The sequence below is a fragment of the Miscanthus floridulus genome, chromosome 7, assembly GCF_019320115.1.
Source record: "Miscanthus floridulus cultivar M001 chromosome 7, ASM1932011v1, whole genome shotgun sequence".
Classification (NCBI taxonomy): domain Eukaryota; kingdom Viridiplantae; phylum Streptophyta; class Magnoliopsida; order Poales; family Poaceae; genus Miscanthus; species Miscanthus floridulus.
The window spans coordinates 19,706,450-19,729,707 of NC_089586.1; the positions used below are offsets into that span (position 1 = coordinate 19,706,450).

General features: G+C 43.3%; 1 pseudogene; it reads right to left on the reverse strand.

The window, feature by feature from the left end:
* LOC136465187 (receptor-like protein 2) overlaps nucleotides 1-21,590 on the reverse strand; it is a 33,504-nt pseudogene extending 11,914 nt beyond the window's left edge.
* Between the last annotated feature and the right edge of the window lie 1,668 nt (nucleotides 21,591-23,258).

Below are 23,258 nucleotides of genomic sequence, written 5' to 3' on the forward strand. Positions count from 1 at the left end.
CACTTGCATATTGTTTAGTGTTGTATTAGGTGATTAGCGTAGGTGCTTTGCGAAGTACTTAGGTTGATTAGACCACCGCTTATGCGCTTGCTCTAGGTTTAGGCCTAGTGTTTAGTGAGGTTTGCATACATCTTACCACTTGGTGCTTGCATGCACCATTGTTGTACATCAGAGGGGCTTATAGTCTTGCGAGATCATACCAACCGTGTTTATGGTGTGGCCACCACCGTGTACCGGAGGGAACAAGGTCCATAGTGTTTTAGCCAAAAGCTTGATAGTGAATGTAACAGAACCGATCAAATCGTAAGAATGTAAGTACAAAAACAATCACCGAAGTGATCAAATTCCTGTACTTAAGCTCCCATAATCCTGGTAGTCCGGAAATCATGAAGGATTTCAACCAACTCTTGACATACAAACCAAGACCATAGTGATTCAACACAACACATCATCCGTTATAACATTTCACAAGTAGCATTCGGATTACATCCATCAGAGTTCAAATAAAATATTACAAACCAAGTTCGAATCGGAAGCAACACAGTTTAGTACATAACTTCAAAGTTTCAAATACATTGCCAAGTCTAAGTCATGTCCCACAAAAGCATCATCAGGTATGAGAACTAGTAGAGATCGTGCCCAACGGTCTAGTCTTCATCCCCAGCTAGGAGAAGGCAATACTTGCAGCAACCAAAGTAGAACTAGTCATCTGCAACAGGTGGGAGATAAACCCTGAGTACGAGAAGGTACTCAGCTAGACTTACCCGTCAAACTAGAAATAAAAGACACCAAGGGTCATGCAAGGCTTTTAAGGTGGGCTAGCTTGACATAGTTGCATAAAAGAGCTTATGATTATACTAACCAATTTAAACTTAGCATCAAGCTTATCATCATTTACCTGTCCACTAGATTAGCACCTGTACTAGAGCACTCACTTATTAGGAGCAAACAATATTAACCATAGCAGGTATAATAAGGCTGTCATCATCATATCATCATTTCTGAACCATTATGTTATTTAGTGTATCTACTTTGGAGATAAGCCCGTCAAGTTCTCACTAACCGGGAGAGACGGCGACTCGAATCGAATTACAACTCAGCTGAGAGGGTATTCCTAACTCTCACCCTAGCATACTTTGCAAGGGTACCCGTGGGTCACCTTTGGTACAACTCAGGAACCAAATTCATGGTTTTGATCAGTGCCAGCACTCTTAGGGATTACCCTTCTGCCAGGACGATTAGGACTTTTAAATCACCTGCCCTTGGACTCACGCCTACGGCTCCCTTCCGAGGCGCACTTTATACTTATTGACTCCCAGCCTGAGGTGAGCTACTCGGCTTCACGGTCGGTCTTCAGACACGGCCAACTAAGAGAGAGGCATGTGTTCAACATGAACAGGAAAGGCTCCAAGATTCAGTCCTTAATTGACACAGATGGAGTCACTGCAAACCGGCAAGCTTCCATCCGATCTTCATTTCAAATTAAGACTGGTTCTTTTCCATGATAGCAAATATAGCCAACCACGCCATATGTATCTTCCTATATCTCGCAGGTGACAGGAAATCACCTGACTTCTACTGCGTTTAAGCAGGGCTAAGCACTACACGAGCATGAGCTACATAGGATTCAGGGTAATAATATCTGGACAAGGATTGGATAACCAATGCAGCAAGTGTTTGCATCCAACACCTAAACCTAATACAACAATATATATATGTAACAATAATACTGTAACTACATTTCGAAAATTAGGAGGCTTAATATGCTCCGAGGCTTGCCTTTCACAAAGTTGCACGAACGGTGATCCGAGCACTCAACGACGACCTCGTCTGGCACTTCTCCTGAAGGCTACACCTCCTGAACCTCCGGTGTCGGCTGCTGCTGCTCGCTCGGTTCCTCGAATTCCAGTAGGGTCACTCCTTCCAGTACACCTATTGCATGTCGATGCACAAGATAAATATCATGAATGCATAAGGAATGACATGATGCTCATGATGAATGAATCACAGTAAGTGTTTAATGAAACATCACTGGACACTCGTTTACCGATTAAGAATAGCTCTATTCAAATCACTTTAAAACATGTATCTAACTTAACTTGAAGAACAAGATCAACTTACCTAACTTGCATAACCTAAGATAAAGATGTTCATCTTCAGTTAAAGGCCTAATATCTAGGAATATTACCACAAACTTAGAAATAGTAAAGGCATACTTAAAACAACAGTTAAAGTTTCATATGCACATGGTAGTTCTTAATTCAATCATAACCAGAGTTCTATAAATTCAAATGACTTGCAAGAGGACATTCTGGAAAGCTTATGAAATTCTCTACAAATTATTTGTAAACATTAAAGCATGATTCTTACGTTAACCAAATCGAATTCTAGTAAACCTAGAATCTGTCTAGAAACGACAGGGTTACTAACTTAATTATTTAATGATGATGCAAAAGCATAATTGGACCAAACCAAGTTTATCAACTTGTTGCACATACCAGAGGAACATCAGAAAGTATAGTGCCAACTTCTAAATAAATTATTTAACACCCTTTTCTAATTTATTTAGTTAATTAGGTGATTAAAGCAATATATAGTAAAACTATTTAGAAAAATCTACAAAATCCACAGTAGCTATCTCATGCTTCACATAGACTACCATAAAAATTTCAAAGTCATTGGACAAGCAGAACTTGTTGTATCCAAAATAACCGGTGGCATGTCTATTTTTAGCATAATTAGGAAACCCTATTGAAAAGTGTCAAGCAACATATTTCTCATTTTTCCTAGCATCATTCTAGCATAAGAACAGCACTCACCAATTTTTACTTTTACTGGATCTATAGAAAAATTATGAAAATTCACACAATATCCATCCATGCAAATAAGAGAATTTTATAACTCCTACATACAGTGTCCAAAATGTATGAAAATTTAACTACAGGCTATTCATGATATGAGCAGTACACCATAAAAATTTCATACCATTTGGAGCTACATGGAAAAAGATATAATTACCCCTATTTCCTTCATGATTAAAAGAGATAATTAGCAACTCCATTTTTCATAACAGAACATGGCATAGATTATATTTTTAATAGAAACTAGACATTATCATGAACTCAACAAAATTGGAACCACATCATTTGAATCTACCAACTAGGAGATACATATTTTTGAATATATACCCAAATTAGTGAAAAGAATAAAACAAAACACAAATAAGAAAACCTATCTCAGCTACAGGGCCGGCCCGAAAGAACGGCGGCCCACAACGCGCGCGCGTACGCAGGCGCTGGCATGGCCCAGAAATGGCGCGGCCCACACCGGCTCCCACCTGCTTCAGCGACTGACAACGGGGTCCCACGGGTCAGCGAGAGAAATAGGGGAGGAAGAAAAGGGCGGCGGCGAAGCTCGTCGCCGGTGACTCCTCCGGCGAGGCCAGCAGTGCTATGGCGTTCACCTCACCCATGCGCATCTATTGGAACCATCTATTGAAGTGATAGTCATGGCTAAAGGCAATGGCGACGGCCATGGTGGCGCACGGCCACGGCTTGGCCGGCTCTGGTGAGTCGACGGCGCTACGGCCCTAGTGGCCTGCTCTCCGAGCACCAGTAGCACACGCAGTAGCTAGCGCAAGGGAGAGAAGGGATGGCAAGGGGCGCGATGATAGTTGGCTGCGTGGAGTGCCAACTCTGGCGAGGTCCCGCCATGGCGGCGGTGGAAGAAATGATGAATTTGCGCTTACCAAGATTCAAACGAACCAACTGAGAGATGGAGGTGGTAGAGGGGATCACGGCGAAGCTATTGACAAACTGGGCAACGCATTTTTGCAGTGGCGAGCATGCATGATGATAGCAATGCTCGGTCGGAAATGGGGAAGCTGCTGCGGCTCAGCGCTGGGCGCGGTGGAGGAGAAAGAGAGGCAAATGGAGCTGGCGAGTGCGTCGGGCAGGCGCGTGGGGTGCTTAAGTCGTGTCCAGCAGCGCCAGGATGCCCGTGGCGCTTGGCAGCGCGAGCAGAAGTCCGGCGACAGGTGGCACACACGCGGCGTCTATTGTCTAATGGTGATCAGTCACTGTAGCACCCATTCAGACAACGGAAACTGACTGACAGGCGAACTTAGCATTGATGGATCTCCTAAACCATGACAATTTAGTGGAAATAATGTATACAAAAGTTGTAGAGCTATGGTAGGGCTACAACTTTGATTTAGACATCAACAGCTAATTCACCCTATATCCTGAGTTGTATCAAGCCAAAGGTGGCTCAATCAAACTGAAAATACAGTTAGGACTTAGAATCTTTTTCAGTGTTGAATCCACCATCAATAATGACTTGTGGGCCATGTTTGAGGATGTTCCACACATTTTCATGAGTTGATCATAAAACAACTTTTGTTCCTTGATAATTTAGCTACAACTTTAGTAAAGAGTGCACAGCCATGCAAGGTCTCTAAGTTAGTCTTTTGAATCAGTCAAACAGTGGCACTCTAAGGGTCAATTCAAGTCAAACCTCTCCAAAACGGCAATTTGGTCATTTTGGTCCACATGAACAATGTCCAAACAATTACCCTAAGTGTAGTTAAGGTGTATTAGACCATAATCAACCACTTTACACAAGTGCTATACCCATGTCAAATGATCACATGTGATGCAACAACAAAACAAGCAATTCACCCAATGTTGCAATGCAATGTTTCACATGTTTCATGACTTTGTTGTTATTTTACACTTGTCACATTACTACCATATTGCCATGTTTCAAGGTATGAGAAATTCATGATGCATTCACATGTTGCACTACTACCATTCATAAGCATCAAGTATGAAACAAACAGAATTTGCAAATGTTGCATATGCGTGTTTCAGTGACAATGGCGTGATGACATAGATGATGCATATGTTTATGAAATGACATGCAATTTAGGGGAAGCCAAACACCTAGGGTGTTATAGCCCTCCCCCCTTAGAAAAATCTTGTCCCAAGATTTGGAAAGTGTACCATTTAATATAGAAAGCCGGATAATTTTCTTTAGATAATCTTCTCCGCTCCCATGTTGCATCCCGCTCACTATGATTACTCCAAACTACCTTGTATAACTTAACTACTCATCTATGAGTCACTCTTTCTTGAGTATCCAGAACCTGCATGGGCTTCTCCTCATAAGAAAGATTAGATTCAAGTTGATTTTCCTTGTTGCTATTCTTTCCTCGAGAATACGGAGACACTTCTTTAGCTGGGATACATGGAATACCGAGAATATAGCTCCCATTTCATGTGGTAGATCGAGTTTATATGCTACTCTTCCACTTTTCTCAATAATGCGGTAAGGTCCAACATATCGAGGCTCAAGCTTCCTTTTGATTCCAAAACATTTTACTCCTTTCATAGGGGATACCTTCAGATAAACATGGTCACCTACTTCAAACTCAATAGGTTTTCTTCTCTTATCAGCATAACTCTTTTGTCTAGCCTGAGCGGTAGTCATATTCTCCTGTATAGTTTGGACTTGCTCTTCGGCTTCTTTTACAAAATCAATACCATAGAATCTTCTTTCTCCGGGTTCCACCTAGTTCAAAGGATTTCTACACTTGCGGCCATAAAGAGCTTCAAAAGGAGCCATTTTGATACTCTCTTGATAACTATTGTTATAAGAGAATTCAGCGAGAGGTAACCATTCCTCCTAAGAGCCTTTATAAGAGATAAGACAAGCTCTAAGCATGTCTTCAAGAATTTGATTAACACGCTCAGTCTGCCCTGATGTTTGCGGATGATAGGCAGAACTGTGGATTAGATGAGTGCCAAGATTCTAATGTAAGCACTCCCAAAAGCAAGCCGTGAATTGCGGTCCTCTATTTGAAACAATGGATTTGGGTACACCATGGAGACGTACCACTTGTTGAAAGTAAATCTCAGCATAATTGTGTGGGTGATAGGTAGACTTGACCAGAATAAAGTGAGCGGATTTAGTTAGACAATATACGATAACCCAGATGGAATCACAACCCTTTTTGGTAGTGGGTAATCCAACAATAAAATCCATGCTAATTTCTTCTCACTTCCAGCCAGAAATAGAGAGTGGCTGCAATAATCCGAGCCTCATGTGAATAGCCTTGACTCTAGCAACAGTTATCGCACCTTGCCACATAGGCTGCGATTTCTTTCTTCATCTTGGTCCACCAATAATACAACTTGAGATCTTGATACATTTTACTGCTACCAGGATGGATGGACAATTTAGAAGAATGGGCTTCAGCCATAATTTGATTTCTAAGTTCTTTGTCTTTGGGTACTACAAGCCTATCATTAAACCAGAGAATTCCTTTAGTCATCGACCCTAAAGTGCTTGGTCTCCTGATCTTTCATCTTCCGCTTGATATGAAACACACCCACATCAGTCTTCTAGGAGTTTGATAATTCGACTTCTAAGAGAGCAATCCATAGTGATATTGTGGAGTACTACAGGATGAAGGAGGTGTGCCAGATGAAAGTCTTCACTAACTAAGGAATTGCAATGGGCCTTTCTGCTTAAGGCATCAGCAACCACATTTGCCTTACCAGGATGGTAGTGCACTTGAAGGTTGTAGTCCTTGATTAATTCTAACCATCGTCGTTGACGCATGTTCAACTCGGGTTGAGTAAAGATGTACTTGAGACTTTTATGGTCCGTATAGATGTTGCACACATTACCAAGCAAGTAATGTCTCCAAATCTTCAGGGCATGAACAACCCGGCTAGCTCTAAGTCATGGGTAGGATAATTGACTTTCATGCTTTTCGAAGCTGGCACGAAGCATAAGCAATGACCCGGCCCTCCTGCATAAGAACACACCCCAAACCGGTGCCACATGCATCACAGTAGACATCAAAAGGCTTCTCGATGTCAGGTTGTGCCAATATAGGAGCAGAGGTTAGTAAGGTCCGCAAAGTGTGGAAAGCCTCTTCACACTTCAGAGTCCACACAAACTTCTCATCTTTTGAAGTAGTCGAGTCATGGGCTTGGCGATTTTAGAGAAATCCGAGGATAAAGCGACGATAGTAACCAGCCAAACCCAGGAAACTTCAGACTTCTATGACCGTAGTAGGTGCCTTCCACTCTAGGACTTCTTGCACCTTAGTAGGGTCAACCGAAATTCCATCTCCAGATAACACATGACCTAGAAAAGGTATCTTGTTCAACCAGAATTCGCACTTGCTGAACTTAGCATAAAGCTGGTTGTCACAGTAACCGAGTTAAAACAATTCTCAGATGTTTAGCATGCTCTTCTTCATTCTGAGAATATACAAGGATATCATCAATGAACACGACGATGAATTTGTCCTAGTTCTGGCATGAATACTGAATTCATCAGGTACATAAAGTGTGCCGGAGCATTGGTCAACCCAAAGGACATGACAAGGTATTCGAACAAGCCATATCGAGTAGAGAAAGCTTGTCTTAGGTATATCTTTAGGATGAATTTTGATCTGATGGTAGCCAGACCTCAAATCGATCTTGGAGAATACCTTAGCTTTGGAGAGCTGATCAAACAGAATATCGATGCGAGGAAGAGGGTATTTGTTCTTGATCAGTAACAGCATTAAGGGGGCGATAATCCACGCACATGCGTAGAGACTCGTCCTTCTTCTTCACAAAGATAGCCGGACAACCCTAAGGAGAAGAACTAGGCCAAATCAAACCTTTCTTTAATAGCTCATTTAACTAACTCTTCAGCTCAGCCAACTCATTGGGCGCATTCTATAGGGCCTTCGAGAAATAGGAGCCGTACCCGAAATGAGTTCTATCTTGAATTCTACATCACGGTCCAGGAGGTAATCCAGGCAAGTCATCAGGGAAGACATCTGGAAACTCACAGACAACCGGTATATCTTCAATGGCTTTGGCTAGGGTAGCATTGGCTGTATTGTGGATAGAGATATCATGAGGTAACTGCACTAGAAAACCCTTCTTATCCACAGGATCTCTCAACATTACCACACGGGTTGATGTATCGATCAACACTCCATTCCCGCTCATCCACTTCATTCCTAGGATTACATCGATTCCTACCCCTAGTAGAACTACAAGATCCGTAAGGAACTCTCGATCCCCAATCTCAATCTTTACATCTTTAACTACTTGGTTAGTCATGATATTATTTCCAGCAGCACTAATACAATAACCACCCTTGACAATTGTAATCACATTCATCTTATGCTTAGATGCAAAAGTAGAACTCACAAAGGAATGCGAAGCACCCGAATCAAAGAGCACAACTGCAGGGTGATCATTAACAAGGAACTTACCAGCGGTGACCACTTCACCAGTAGGAATTTCCTCCACAGTAGTGTAGTGAACACGCCCCTGACGGACGTTTCCTTGAGCATTCTGCTTGGAAGGATAGGGACACTTATTAGCCCAGTGACCAGGCTGGTTACAGTTCCAGCACGGCCTGTTTGCTGGTGGGACATTGGAGCTGCCCTGCCCAGAGGTATTCTTTGGCAAGGAAATTGTGTACCCCTTGCGAAAACCTAGTTTTAGCTTGATTCTTCTTCTGAGGTGGGCGGTACCGGACATTAGCATTGGGTGGACGATACTGGGTTTTGGATACCACTGGTGCTTTAGACTGAGAAGCACCTGCCTCAAAGTTTCTTTTACTGGTTCTTGGAAGCAGCATATATCTTATCATTATTCTCCTGAGTCAGGGGTGTCACTGATAAACTCATTGAAGGTGACACACTTGCAGTTGCCCATAGACTTCATTAGTTTAGGGGAAAGTCCCCTCTTGAAACTAGCTATTCTTTTGGTGTCAGTATCGATGAACTCAGGAAGTATACCTTGTCAGGTTGTTGAATGTCTGGAGGTATTCATTAAGACTCTTGTTGCCTTGGGTTAGCTTCATAAACTCGGTATGCTTAATGGCCATGAGACCAGGAGGGATAAAGTGTCCTCAGAAAGCTGTCTGGAACTGGTCTCAAACTATCTCGATGTTTGCAGGGAAGGTGGTCCTGTGATGGGTCCACTAGATGCCTGCAAGGCCTTGGAGCTGGTGTCCTGCATACGTAGGCCTTCATACCATCTGTCAAATGGAGCAATCCAAACCTTTGCTCTATCATGCTCAACCATTCATCAGCTTGTAATGGTTCTTCTGCCTCTCGAAAGATAGGAGGCTTTGTGTCCATGAAGTCCTTAAAGCTACTGTACTGGTTCGACTTGGGTCCTTGGTGGACATGTCGATCATCATGGTTAGCCATATGGCGCATAGCCTCAGCTAGCATGCGCTGACTTTCGACAACTGTCTGCATTAGCTCAGCTGGTGTGGGCGGTGGAGGAGGTGGTTGTTCCTCATCTCCCATGCTACGACCGCAGACGAAGGTTATAAGCCATCTACAAAATGTATAGCCAATGAGCACTGACGATGTGGAAATTTTTGTAGATGAATTGTATAATTATGCCAAACTGAAGTCCATTGGAGAGAATGCATTTATATAATCAACAGAGGCACAATCATTCATCACAATCACACAACTCATCAAGCGCATCAATTGACACATAAATGCGATGAACTTAACCAACAACGAGATCTATAGACCGCAAAGACGGAATTAATCAAAGGCTCACATACGTGGAGCATAACACGTTTGATAGGTTACATCCAAGCCATAGTGGTTCCAAACTTTCATCAAAATAACATAGGGTCCGATATTACATCCCAACGATTAACTTATTACAAAGCTACTTAGTTCATGCATGAGGATCAACAAAAGACTAGCTCTAGCGCATTAGCTAAGTAGTAAGCTAAACTATGCATCGTCCTAGAGTCAGGTGTCGAAGATCTCTCCTCCATCTTCATCACTAGTAGGCTCTAACTCCTCATCTTCCTCCTCATTAGGTGGAACGTCCTCAGGTCCATTGACCTCAATGTCATCATCACCTTCAGCCATGATGACACCAGAGCCCATCTCATCCTCATCATCAGGTGGTAGGAGAGGGTGAAGTTGATTGTGTAACAGGTGAACCTCCTCATGGAGATGGTCATTGTACTCTTCGGCAACTGCCAACTGCTGCTCTAGCTCCACCTGTCGTGCTCTCAACACATTCTCCTCGTGCCAGGCTTCATTCTATTGGTTCAGCACGTGAATCAACATACGTTCATAGTTGCGGTGAGCAACTGTCAACCTCTGAACCTCCTAGAGTCTCTTGGTCCCAGTTCCTGTGTTACTTGCTCCAAACGGTGCTGAGCCGCATTCCTCTCAGCAGTCACCCGGGCCAGCTCTGTTCCTCAGCCTTTCTGCCTCAGTAGGCTCAGGATGGGGCTCACGAGGAGCTAATCGGTGACGAGGCGCCCTGCCTCCAGCGGACTTGCGAGCAGTGAGTTTCGTGCGCGCCATCTATAGCAAAAAGTTGCAACGTAAGGGGAGAATCATTTAAGGGATATGAAATTTAATTAGTCGAGACCATCAATTTTAAAGGAGGGAGTAATGCGAGAAATGCCATGTATGCTTGAACATGATGCATGCACGATCCGTACGTCCTCACAAACCTAGAAAAATTTAAAGGCTAGCGAAATATACGGTGGCATACATACGTTCTCTCGTATACGGTAGCTAGTCGATCTACAACGATACGTTGTTAGTGTACCTGCAGAAAATTTCATTTTCAGCCCAATAATTTCCCAAAAAGGCATGTAAAGTAAGCAGTAAACTAAATACTTTCATACATACATCCCCCGATGTATATACTCTAGTATCACAGCTACCCGATAGAGATACCCACATTTAAGTACTCTCATAGATACATAATTGAACATGTAAGTATGTGAGCAACCACAACTACTCTCCCCTAGACCGACGGTTGGACGGTCATGCTCTCACAACTCTCCACTTACCAGAGCGTAGAGGTATTTGGATCCATACATTACCACCTAAGCGGATGGCATCCATACAATAGCACGCCGTATGGACAACGAAACAAAAACAAGTAGGAACCCCCAAGTTAGTACTTTAATAAGCCACCTAAGAGTCCTTATTTGGGCATAAGGGATATGACCACTGGCAATACTTAGTATTTAATTTTAGGATTTTCACAAATACTTTTGTTTTAAATACATAAATGACATGTTTAGTGTCGAATCTTGCTCTGATGCCAGCTGTAACAGAACCGACCAAATCATAAGAACGTAAGTACAAAAACAATCATCGAAGTGATCAAATTCCTGTACTTAAGCTCCCATAATCCCGGTAGTCCAGAAATCACGAAGGATTTCAACCAACTCTCGACATACAAACCAAGACCATAAGTGATTCAACACAACACATCATCCGTTACAACATTTCACAAGTAGCATTCGGATTACATCCATCAGAGTTCAAATAAAATATTACAAACCAAGTTCGAATGTGCGGAAGCAACATAGTTTAGTACATAACTTCATAGTTTCAAATACATTGCCAGATCTGAGTCATGTCCCATAAAAGCATCATTAGGTACGAGAACTAGTAGAGACCGTGCCCAATGGTCTAGTCTTCATCCCCAGCCGGGAGAAGGCAATACTTGCAGCAACCAAAGTAGAACTGGTCATCTGCAACAGGTGGGAGATAAACCCTGAGTATGAGAAGGTACTCAGCTAGACTTACCCGTCAAACTAGAAATAAAAGACACCAAGGGTCATGCAAGGCTTTAAGAGGTGGGCTAGCTGGACACAGTTGCATAAAAGAGCTTATGAATATAGTAACCAATTTAAACTTAGCATCAAGCTTATCATCATTTACCTGTCCACTAGATTAGCACCTGTACTAGAGCACTCACTTATTAGGAGCAAACAATATTAACCATAGCAGGTATAATAAGGCTGTCATCATCATATCATCATTTCCGAACCATTATGTTATTTAGTGTATCTACTTTGGAGATAAGCCCGTCAAGTTCTCACTAACCGGGAGAGACGGCGACTCGAATCGAATTACAACTCAGCTGAGGGGGTATTCCTAACTCTCACCCTAGGCATACTTTGCAAGGGTAGCCGTGGGTCACCTTTGGGACAACTCAGGAACCAAATTCATGGGTTCGATCAGCGCCAGCACTCTCAGGGATTACCCTTCTGCCAGGACGATCAAGACTTTTAAATCACCTGCCCTTGGACTCACGCCTACGGCTCCCTTCCGAGGCGCACTTTATACTTATCGACTCCCGGCCTGAGGTGAGCTACTCGGCTTCGCGGTCGGTCTTCAGACCCGGCCAACTAAGAGAGAGGCATGCATTCAACATGAACAGGAAAGGCTCCAAGATTCAGTCCTTAATCGACACAGACGGAGTCACTGCAAACCGGCAAGCCTCCGTCCGGTCTTCATTTCAAATTAAGACTGGTTCTTTTCCACGATAGCAAATATAGCCAACCGTGCCATATGTATCTTCCTATATCTCGCAGGTGATAGGAAATCACCTGACTTCTACCAGTGTTTAAGCAGGGCTAAGCACTACACGAGCCTGAGCTACATAGGATTTCAGGGTAATCAATATCTGGACAAGGATTGGATAACCAATGCAGCAAGTGTTTGCATCCAACACCTAAACCTTAATGCAACAATATATATATGTAACAATAATACTGTAACTGCATTTCAAAAATTAGGAGGCTTAATATGCTCCGGGGCTTGCCTTTCACAAAGTTGCATGGACGGTGATCCGGGCACTCAACGGCGACCTCGTCTGGCACTTCTCCGGAAGGCTGCACCTCCTGAACCTCCAGGTGTCGGCTGCTGCTGCTCGCTCGGTTCCTCGAATTCCAGTAGGGTCACTCCTTCCTGGTACACCTATTGCATGCCGAATGCACAAGATAAATATCATGGATGCATAAGGAATGACATGATGCTCATGATGAATGAATCACAGTAAGTGTTTAACGAAACATCACTGAACACTCGTTTACCGATTAAGAATAGCTCTATTCAAATCACTTTAAAACATGTATCTAACTTAACTTGAAGAACAAGATCAACTTACCTAACTTGCATAACCTAAGATAAAGATGCTCATCTTCAGTTAAAGGCCTAACACCTAGGAACATTACCACAAACTTAGAAATAGTAAAGGCATACTTAAAACAACAGTTAAAGTTTTCATATGCACACGGTAGTTCCTTAATTCAATCATAACCAGAGTTCTATAAATTCAAATGACTTGCAAGAGGACTATTCTGGAAAGCTTATGAAATTCTCTACAAATCATTTGTAAACATTCAAAGCATGATTCTTACGTTAACCAAATCGAATTCCAGTAAACCTAGAATCTGTCCAGAAATGACAGGGTTACTAACTTAATTATTTAATGATGATGCAAAAGCATAATTAGACCAAACCAAGTTTATCAACTTGTTGCACATACCAGGGGAACATCAGAAAGTATAGTGCCAACTTCTAAATAAATTATTGAACACCCTTTTCTAATTTATTTAGTTAATTAGGTGATTAAAGCAATATATAGTAAAACTATTTAGAAAAATCTACAAAATTCACAGTAGCTATCTCATGCTTCACATAGACTACCATAAAAATTTCAAAGTCATTGGGCAAGTAGAACTTGTTGTATCCAAAATAACCGGTGGCATGTCTATTTTTAGCATAATTAGGAAACCCTATTGAAAAGTGTCAAGCAACATATTTCTCATTTTTCCTAGCATCATTCTAGCATAAGAATAACACTCACTAATTTTTACCTTTACTGGATCTATAGAAAAATTATGAAAATTCACACAAGATCCATCCATGCAAACAAGAGAATTTTATAACTCCTACATACAATGTCCGAAATGTATGAAAATTTAACTACAAGGCTATTCATGATATGAGTAGTACACCATGAAAATTTCATACCATTTGGAGCTACATGGAAAAAGATATAATTACCCCTATTTCCTTCATGATTAAAAGAGATAATTAGCAACTCCATTTTTCATAACAGAACATGGCATAGATTATATTTTTAATAGAAACTAGACATTATCATGAACTCAACAAAATTGGAACCACATCATTTGAATCTACCAACTAGGAGATACATATTTTTGAATATATACCCAAATCAGTGAAAAGAATAAAACAAAACACAAATAAGAAAACCTATCTCAGCTACTGGGCCGGCCCGAAAGAACGGTGGCCCACAACGCACACACGTACGCAGGCGCTGGCATGGCCCAGAAACGGCATGGCCCACACCGGCTCCCGCCTGCATCAGCGACTGACAACGGGGTCCCACGGGTCAGCGAGAGAAATAGGGGAGGAAGAAAAGGGCGGCGGCGAAGCTTGTCGCCGGTGACTCCTCCGGTGAGGCCAGTGGTGCTATGGCGTTCACCTCACCCATGCGCATCTATTGGAACCATCTATTGAAGCGATAGTCAAGGCTAAAGGCAATGGCGACGACCATGGCGGCGCACGGCCACGGCTTGGCCGGCTCCGGTGAGTCGACGGCGCTACGGCCCTAGTGGCCCGCTCTCCGAGCACCAGTAGCACACGCAGCAGCTAGCGCAAGGGAGAGAAGGGATGGCACACGCAGCAGCTGGCGCGATGACAGTTGGCCACGTGGAGCGCCAACTCCGGCGAGGTCCCGCCATGGCGGCGGTGGAAGAAATGACGAATTCACGCTTACTAAGACTCAAACGAACCGACTGAGAGATAGAGGTGGTAGAGGGGATCACGGCGAAGCTGTTGATGAACTGGGCAACGTGTTTTGCAGTGGTGAGCGTGCACGACGACAGTGATGCTCGGTTGGAAATGGGGAAGCTGCTGCGGCTCGGCGCTGGGCGCGGTGGAGGAGAAAGAGAGGCAAATGGAGCTGGCGAGTGCGTCGGGCAGGCACACGGGGTGCTCAAGTCGCGGCCAGCAGCGCCAGGATGCCCGTGGCGCGTGGCAGCGCGAGCAGAAGTCCGGCGACGAGTGGCACACACGCGGCGTCTGTTGTCTGATGGCGGTCAGTCACTGTAGCACCCATTCAGACAACGGAAACCAACTGACAGGCGAACTTAGCAGTGATGGATCTCCTAAACCGTGAGATTTAGTGGAAATAATGTATACGAAAGTTGTAGAGCTATGGTAGGGCTACAACTTTGATTTAGACATCAACAGCTAATTCACCCTATATCCTGAGTTGTATCAAGCCAAAGGTGGCTCAATCAAACTAAAAATATAGTTAGGACTTAGAATCTTTTTCAGTGTTGAATCCACCATCAATAATGACTTGTGGGCCATGTTTGAGGATGTTCCTCACATTTTCATGAGTTGATCATAAAACAACTTTTGTTCCTTGATAATTTAGCTACAACTTTGGTAAAGAGTGCACAGCCATGCAAGGTCTCTAAGTTAGTCTTTTGAATCAGTCAAACAGTGGCACTCTAAGGGTCAATTCAAGTCAAACCTCTCCAAAACGGCAATTTGGTCATTTTGGTCCACATGAACAATGTCCAAACAATTACCCTAAGTGTAGTTAAGGTGTATTAGACCATAATCAACCACTTTACACAAGTGCTATACCCATGTCAAATGATCACATGTGATGAAACAACAAAACAAGCAATTCACCCAAATGTTGCAATGCAATGTTTCACATGTTTCATGACTTTGTTGTTATTTTACACTTGTCACATTACTACCATATTGCCATGTTTTAAGGTATGAGAAATTCATGTTGCATTCACAGGTTGCACTACTACCATTCATAAGCAATCAAGTATGAAACAAACAGAATTTGCAAATGTTGCATATGTGTGTTTCAGTGACAATGGCATGATGACATAGATGATGCATATGTTTATGAAATGACATGCAATTTAGTGGAAGCCAAACACCTAGGGTGTTACAGTGAAGACGGCGTGGAGCATCCGGGAGAGGCCTACCGGAAGGAACGTCGGAGACCCACTTACGCGTGGGGAAGGTCCGAGGCTATCCACGGAGTTATCTGATCGGAAGCTTGGCCCTTGCGAGGGATTTCTTGCGAGGGGCTCCAACGAGGACTAGGGGGAAGCTTGAGCGCTTCTCGATACCTCGACAAAAATACCAAAGTCATCGGCGGGAGTTTGCATATCTCTATCTTACTCTTTAGCTTCCGCATTTACATTGATTGTATTACTCCTTTTGCGGTAGATATAGCAACATATTAGCAAAACCGTATTGCACATTTAGATAGTTTATCTTTTGCATATGTTTTGCTAAGGTTAGAAAAAGATGCCATAGTTTAGAGTTAGATTTTTAAGTTGCCTAATTCATCCCCCTCTCTTCTTAGGCGTCACGGTCCACTTCATGTTCTAATACACCTTGGTATTAGACTCTAAACCTTGGCTAGACGTGCGCTACTTGTAACATGGCCTCATGTTGGATTAGCATTATACTGCCTTTGAATTGAACATTGGAGATGTGATCTCGTGTTGGATTTGGATTAGAAATGCGTGAATGGTGAGAATGAGATGCGGTCAAGGGAGAGTGAGATGCGGTGGGATGGGATGGGATGGGATGATGGCCACATCTCGCACTGCTCTACGCCTCGCGCCATGGCCCATCCACATCTTGCCCATCGTAGAAGGAGGTAGGGGAGGCCTACGCCTGCACCGCCATCCCGTGTGCCCATCGACAGGAAGGGAAGGCTTGCGCGCTGTGTCTCGGGTGTACCGGAGTTCTCCACCAGATAGGCTGTGGCCACCGACGATGCTGTGTTTCAAATGTTTCAGACGTTTTAGACTTATGTTTCAAATGTTTTATCTAAATGTTACAAAAATATATCTGGGATGTTTCATATGCTGCAATGACAATATACACATGTTTCAAACCTAAAGTGCTTTGTTTCATATACATATTTTAAGTGTTTTTATCTGAATATTACATATGTTTGTTATGGCTGCGCACACATGTTTGTTTTCATGTGTTTCAGATGTTTTAGACTTATGTTGTAAAAGTGGATCTGGATGTTACATATATTGCTATGACTATATACGCATGTTTCAATAGCATATTTTAAATATTTTATCTGTTTTAGTTGTATGTTGCAAATATTTTATCTTTATGTTTTAAAAATAAATCATGTGTTGATATTGCAATGTGCGCTAATGACTGACGGACAGCGACCTACTACGACCGCCTGGTGTTGCTGCGGGGCGCCGTCTTGGTTCACGTGCGGGCACCGGATGGGCGCGACAAGCCTGGTGTTACTGGCGAGGCGCCGCCGTGGTTCAGGTGCGGACGCAGGGGCGCGGTTCCAAACGGGGTGCAAGCGTAGAGCTCCGTCGGAACGGAGGCTGCCTTCAGAGTAGGATTTGGCGCTGGGCGAAGGCAGGTAGATGCGTCGGGCACCGGTGTGGAAGCCTTGCGCACGTTCGGCGCTAGTCGTCCCGGGTTAATTGTTTTTCGAGTCCATGCGCGGGTACATGACATGCCAGGTGGCCCCGCCGTCCTCACGCCCGCCCCACCGTCCCCGCGCATGCTCTGCTCGCCGCCCTTGCGCCTCCCGCGTCCGCACCACCGCCGGCAAGGGTTCCGCAGCTGGCCTCCTTATTCAACCGTAGTCCTCAGATCCGACCGCTCACCGGGCCGAATCGGCCGACCACCGGCGTCCTAGGGCCGGCCACGGCCTCAGCCTGCTGCTCTCCTTTGGTCATCGCCGGGCAAGGCCTGGCAACATGCTATCTGGCTGCTTGCAGAGTTCGTCAGAGAGATGAAGCAGGCAACGTGTGAATGGTAATCAATGCGGTTGCATCAAGAGCCACTTAGGAAAGAGAAGTAGCAGCAGCCACAACAGGTAATTTGTGAGAATGATGATGCTGTAATATTCCTAACTGCATTAATTGAAATTGAAAAAAATGATGAAAAGGTTGTTTCGGTTGTTCTCTAGTTGTCCAAAAGCATAGGAAATTAGGAACTAATCTGGAATAACCAGTCTAGAAAATCAAATTTACTATTCTGGCAGCGGATGGTGGGCAAAAAGAATCCCCAATCTCTCTTGTCTCTGTAGCTGATAAAAATTCTCCTAATAACTATTTTCTTCCTTTTTCTCTGATCGAGATGCTGCTGCTGGCTAGCTATTATAACCACCGTGATCATGACTACAAGGTGTAAGATCATAGCAATAAGCAGTCATCCTTTCTCTGATCGAATGTATTGTACTTTTTGAGTGGTTTCTTTTCTTCTGTGAAGCATACTAGATGTAGCTAGCATAGTTTATGTCTTGTGCCTATATGTCAGATGAAATATATTGTGCAGTATGGAATGGAAATCGAAGGCATTATTATGACTACTACACCTGCCGTCTTATAAGTTATCTCAAGCTCCAAAATCTAGCTATTCTACTCATCTTACGTAATCGCATCTGCAGTGTGCCAATAAAATGGAAAAAACGAAACAGAATTTAATCTCAAAGACAGTAACGGAAAATTAGTCTACATTGAAACTTTTATCCAATAACAATAGTTAATGTATGATAGACATGTTAAAAAATAAAGGCTGCAACCTCCCAGGGGGCATAAACAGCTATTCCCGCCAAAACTTGCATTTACTAGATCTCAGATCTGCGGTGGAGCTGGTGCTCCAGATCTGCGTTTTCAGTGGCCGAGCTCTCACAAACAGACCTTGACCGCTCTTTGCCCCCATGCATCGTCTCCCTCTCCTCACGCCCCACAATCGCCCCTGCCCTCGCCCTCGACAGTCGACGCCGATCATTGCCACCATCCGCGAGGGGACACACGGGTCGCCCTCTAGCCCCAGAACCATGGCCGCCATCCGTGAGGAGAGACGGATCACAATCATTTCCTTTTTTTTGTTATAGTCAACCTTGGTTTAAACGCGAGACTGTTCAGCAAATGAGTCAAATGACCAGACTATAGTGACACAAGCCAGAGACATATTTACAGTGCTTTAGCACAAATCTTTAAATGTCCACCGGATCACAACAGTTTTTGACATGTTCAGAATGCTTCCTTCTGATTGTCTCACACATCTAGTACATAATTTTACAACTTCACCGATGATGTCACTCTTCAGTCTTCTGTTTATCCAAGCCTGAATTGCTTCTGGCTACAATTCCCCAAACCTGAATGGGAGCTAAACCTGGTGATTGGAGATACGAATCATACGATGCTTAACCTGACTAGACAAGATCATAATAAAGCCCTATATAAACTGCAGTATCGAAGTAGGACTAGGCCAAATACTTTGATAACACTATCTGATCATACAACACCCCTACAACAAAAAATGCACCAAAGGCAATCGCAGGGATGACCTTTTTGTCGGTTTGCTTTGTCGCTTTTGTGGAGACAGTTGTTTCTGACGAACCACAGTGGTGAGCAATCATAGGACCACACAGCTTGGGGTTTCCATCAAAGCTAGAACTTGGAAATGTGCTCAGCTGGCCATTCATTGGAATAGGCCCTTTGAGGTCATTGTTAGAAATGTTGAACTTAGAAAGGAAATGCAGATTGTTTAGGGCACTCGGGATTGAACCTGTTAGATGGTTGCCAGACAAGTCCAGCGCCTCAAGATTTGAGAGGTTGCAAATCGATTGTGGGATCGCACCAGTTAATTCGTTTGAGCGTAATTCGATTGAAACTAGTGCTTTCAGCTGACCAATCTCTTCAGGGATGGCACCAGTGAGCTTATTTCGGCCAATATGCAGCATAGTGGTGAAAGAAACAGCCATGCGGTACTGCTTTGATCGGGTGTAAAGAGGCAACTCAAATGCCCTTGGTGCAACCTTCTCCTTCTCTAGCATTGGCATCTCCATTAGGGCTGTTGGAATTTCCCCTGTAAGGCTGTTGTTATACATGTTTATATGGAAGAGGAAACTTAGACTGTTGATCCAGTCTGGTATTGGTCCGGTTAGTTCATTGTTATATAGGAGTAACATCTCCAAATTTGTGAGCTTCGATAGCCAAAGAGGTATTTTTCCAGATAATGAACAGTCATTTAAGAAAAGGACCTGAAGATTCCCAAAACCATCAATTGCATCATCATCTGGCATGGCCTCATGCTTGAAGTTCTTCCCTAGTAGTAAGGTGGTCAGGTTCTTGCAGCTGCTGAGGGATCTGAAGTGTGCTTGTGATATTTGTAAGCGAGATGTCAACAAGCGATAAGAATGCGAAGGGACCTCAGATTGCCAATTCTTTTTGACAACTGGCTATGGAACTTATTGGAAGATAGCCGCAGTGCGGTTAGATTGCTGCATGAGTAGATGCTTTCTGGAATTGTGCCACTGAAGTTGTTCAGCATAAGATCTATGGTTTTTAGATTTGGCAAGTTGGAGAAATTAACCTTTGCGAGTCCTCCACTGAAACTGTTGCCACTGAAATCGATAGTTATGAGATTTGTGCAATTGCTCAAAGTTGATGGTAGCTCCCCAGACATGCTGTTGTGGTCCAAATGTAGATCACCTATAGAATATGGGATATTGCCACTGAACATATTCCCTCCAAGATTAAGGGTGACCAGATTTGTTAGCTTGCTGATGCCACTGAGTGATCCTTGTAACTGATTATTGTGAAAAGACAGGTGCTCCAACACAGTAATTCTGAAGATCTCATCAGGAAGAGTCCCACTGAGGTTGTTGTGCCCAGCGTTGAGAGATGAAAGCATGGAGCAATTACCAAGTCCTGGAGGGATCCTTCCATTGAATTGGTTGTAACTGAGTTGAAGTACAGAAAGGGAAGGCGCGTTGACACAGAAGGTACGTTGGTATCTGCCCGGAAAAGCTATTGTTGCTTGCATTAAGAACAACCAGATTCTTCATCACCTCCCACGTGGTATATGTAAACTGCCCTGAAAACAAGTTGCTTGAGATGTTCAATACCTGCATAGGCCGAAGGGTTGATGATTCCAACTCTTGCAAATCTCCGCTGAGTTGGTTGAAGCTGACGTCAAGGACAACAATGCTCTTGATGGACAGTAATTCCAACGGCAGGTCACCGTATAAGGAGTTGTGTGACAGGTTGAGGCGCACCAGGCCAGTGAGGTTGCCAAGGGACGCCGAGATGTGCCCCTGAAGGCTTTTCGATGCCAGAAAGAGATCGATGACTGTGCTATATGAACTACAGGTGATCCCTTCCCATTTGCAGCAATCTGTGGTGTTTTCCCATGAACTGGTGAGGCCACCGTCCTGGGATAGCTCAGCGGCAAACTGAAGCAAGGAGCTCTTCTCCTGCTCAGTGCAAGAGGTGGCAAGAGAGGCCAAGGAGAGAAGCATAGCAAGGGCGAGATGGACATGTGCCATGGCTATCTCGCTGTTCGAGTTGTTGCAAGAAGAATGGATTATTAGCTTAAAGGTTTCTCTCAATCACGCTATCTGCACTTCTTCTCGTACTCGCAGATGTTTGCAGGCTTTGAAGTAAATATAACCTAGCGTGGGAAATATTTAGTGCTCCCAAGGCTTCAAACACCGCACAAATGTGATTTTGTCAATGTAGCGTGCCAGAGCTTGCAAGTCACTTGAAAATCTTTGTAGTCCTAGGAAGTCACTGTTACACTGTTTACCGTTAGGGCTCATCTACATCGTGGTTGAGACTTTGTCAACCGATGTGGATGGACCTGTCAAATGGTATTATTCAACAATGACAAAACAGTAGTATTTGAATATGTCATTACTTTTTACTGTAACACTGCCACTGTCTATGCATTGACAATAAAATTTGTCAGAGTACTATCTCTAGAAAAAAGTGTTTTTTTCTATGGAAAGGCTTTGAAATCGTTGAAGAAATTATGCTATATATAGTGTATATACAGATTTGTCCATTTACAACAGTGTGAAAATCAACAAGCACTCATGTTGAGGGCTTGTCATAATTTGGAAACTGCAGCGTTGAGCCTCTTTCCGTCCTTAGATGGCCTTCAATAATTAGAATTGGGTCTTGATGAGTTTGTTTTGTCATAATTTTGTGACTGTCTTAAAGTGTTGGGTTGTAATATGTTGATATAATTCCTCTTTGACGAGGATGAAGCCGGATATTCTTTTCATTATCTTAAAAGAATGTATACACAAGGCTTATTGATTGAACGGTAATAAAGCCAATAATGAGATCATCTTGACCTAGAAGGCTGGGAATTCATTTTGAGGCCACCCCAACGCTCCACGCTGGATGTTGGCTTCGTCAGGATGGTGGCCTCGCAGAGCCTGCTAGCATCCTGCAGAGGATACATGTGTCTCATCTGACAAAAAATTCAGAAGCAACAACCAGAGAATGCGATGGGAAAAGAGAAGGTACTCCCAACATTTGCTTTTCATCTGAGGCTTTGTTTATATTGCCTCAAAATTCAAAGTTTTTTCACTCTTTCTTCATCACATCAATTTTTGGACGCATGCATAGAGCATTAAATGTAGGTAAAAAAAATAACTAATTGTATAGTTTGGTTGTAAATCACGAGACGAATTTTTTGAGCCTAGTTAGTCCATGATCAAACAAAGTTGTACTATTCATCGAATTGAAAAAAATTACAATCTAAACAAGGCCCGGAGAACGCGATGGGAGGAAGAGAAGTGCTCCCAACATTTGCTTTTCATCTGATAAAGCTGAAAAAGTTCTGAAGAGAAATGGAGAGCTGTGTCAGACTGGCAATATAGCCTGCAATGGTATATGATTGGGAGGTGGTGGCTTCAGTCACTCCACTCCTACGTGTAGGCTAGCTTTTTACTGAGGCTAACGAGGGTAGCTGCCTGCGCTGCGCTTGCTCTCGGCTTGTTCGCTGGTTGGTTTCTGGGTTGGTTTGGGCCGACTGGTGCTGGTTTGCTGTGAGAGAAAAACACTGTTGGCTGGCTGGTTTGGGCTGGCTGAAACCAACAAGCGAACAGGCTGTCTGAGGGAGGGATGACACCATCTTTTTTTTATGCCTTTTCACCGGGACTTGTTTAGATGCCATCCAAATTTTAAGTTTTTTTACTCTCTCTTCATCACATTAATTTTTAGCCACTTGCATGGAGTATTAAATGTAGGTAAAAAAAATAACTAATTACACAGTTTAGTTGGAAATCACGAGATGAATCTTTTGAGCCTAGTTGGTCCACGATTGGATAATATTTACTAAATAAGACGAAAGTGGTACTATTTATTGGGTTCAAAAAAATTTTGCAAAGTGAACAAGGCCTGGATCCGGAGATTCTGCAGGATGGTGAGGATTGCAATATTTTTTAAAAAAAATTATAGACGTCGACAACACGTAAGCATACTTACCTTTATGAACACGTGTACGTAAATCCTACCCCTACGAGCACCTTCGAAGTACTGAACCAGCAGATCTCGAGATTCATAAAGTCACC